This window comes from Squalius cephalus, assembly GCF_949319135.1.
Source record: "Squalius cephalus genome assembly, chromosome: 23".
In the NCBI taxonomy this organism is placed as follows: domain Eukaryota; kingdom Metazoa; phylum Chordata; class Actinopteri; order Cypriniformes; family Leuciscidae; genus Squalius; species Squalius cephalus.
The window spans coordinates 18619273-18621541 of NC_137144.1; positions in this window are offsets into that span (position 1 = coordinate 18619273).

Sequence of the window (2269 nt, forward strand, 5' to 3'; positions counted from 1 at the left end):
ACACCAGACTTAGATTACAGGATCATTTGGCTATAAATCCCACTTGTGCTCCTCAAATCCATAAGAAATCAAGTTGTTGAGAAATTGAAAAATGAGAAGGGAGAAAATTCTGCCAGAATGGTATGTCTTTTTGTTAAACAACAACATTAGCAGTTGTTAGTACAGGCATAAAATACATGTTTTTGTGCACTGATGCTGATGATACAAACTTGTTAAATTTAAAATTAAAAACATTTAGGCTAAATGTCATTGCCAAAACTTGAAAATATAGTGATGCATTACTGGCTGATAGAATAAAAATGTATTTCAAATCAAATACAAATCTTTCTTGCATAAAATAAATGAATATATATATAATTGTATATATAATTTACAGCTAAATTTATTGAATTTAAATAGTTTCTTTTAATAGGAGATATAAAATACAGTAGCCTATATATACATTATGTGCATTATAAAATTAAAGTAATATTATAATATATAAATTGTATATTTAATTTAAATATTTATATTTATTATAAACCTGTATGCATATATATATATATATATATATGACATATAAGACATATAAAGACATATAAAATTGTGACATGGTGCATTATCCTGCTGGAAGTAGCCATCAGAGGATGGGTACATGGTGGTCATAAAGGGATGGACATGGTCAGAAACAATGCTCAGGTAGGCCGTGGCATTTAAACGATGCCCAATTGGCACTAAGGGGCCTAAAGTGTGCCAAGAAAACATCCCCCACACCATTACACCACCACCACCAGCCTGCACAGTGGTAACAAGGCATGATGGATCCATGTTCTCATTCTGTTTACGCCAAATTCTGACTCTACCATCTGAATGTCTCAACAGAAATCGAGACTCATCAGACCAGGCAACATTTTTCCAGTCTTAAACTGTCCAATTTTGGTGAGCTCGTGCAAATTGTAGCCTCTTTTTCCTATTTGTAGTGGAGATGAGTGGTACCCGGTGGGGTCTTCTGCTGTTGTAGCCCATCTGCCTCAAGGTTGTGCGTGTTGTGGCTTCACAAATGCTTTGCTGCATGCCTCGGTTGTAACGAGTGGTTATTTCAGTCAAAGTTGCTCTTCTATCAGCTTGAATCAGTCAGCCCATTCTCCTCTGACCTCTAGCATCAACAAGGCATTTTCGCCCACAGGACTGCCGCACACATTCTTTGTAAACCCTAGAAATGGTTGTGCGTGAAAATCCCAGTAACTGAGCAGATTGTGAAATACTCAGACCGGCCCGTCTGGCACCAACAACCATGCCACGCTCAAAATTGCTTAAATCACCTTTCTTTCCCATTCTGACATTCAGTTTGGAGTTCAGGAGATTGTCTTGACCAGGACCACACCCCTAAATGCATTGAAGCAACTGCCATGTGATTGGTTGATTAGATAATTGCATTAATGAGAAATTGAACAGGTGTTCCTAATAATCCTTTAGGTGAGTGTATATGTATGTATGTTAACTGGAATTTGTTCAGGAATGCTGCATTAAATCAAATAAAGGTGTGTATAGCCTATGCATAGCTATGTGTATATACATATGCATACAGATTTGTAATTTAAATATATAATAAATATAAACATTTACATTTATTATATAATTTATATATTATAAAAATTATTTACATTTTTTGTCTGATATAATATAATATAATATAATATAATATAATATAATATAATATAACTAATAGACAAAGAATACCCCCCAAGCAAAGGACTGATGTACATTAACTAACAAAACAACCGGTTGAACATTAAGTAAATATAAACATAATAAAATTCATCCTTTGAGAAGGATAAATGAACTCTGAGAACCTCCAATGGAAAGCTGAATCAAATATGTATTCACTTATGTAACAGCCACCATTATTCCGCTCATACACATTCAATATGCACTTTGTGTTGTCTGCATCAACTAGACATCTGACTAGGATAATCCCAGTTTCTTGATGGATTATGTAATGCCTTTGTCAGCAGCACAGATCCATTATCCTTCCCAATACCAATAGTCCTGTAATGGCATAGTAAGACTTCTCTCACTCCAAGTAGACTCGGGCATCTAGAGCTCTATCAAATGCCAAGGCAGCCTCAGTAGACTAAAGTGGATTCTTCTCGCCCTTCCCCTTCCTCTGGAGCCGTCAGTGCATGGCAGCTATTAGACTGAAGACTCTCCTTGTGTTCCGACATCAACAATTTACCAATGTGACGAGATATACAAAGACTTGAGTCAAAGCTTAGACAAGTGCAGACTG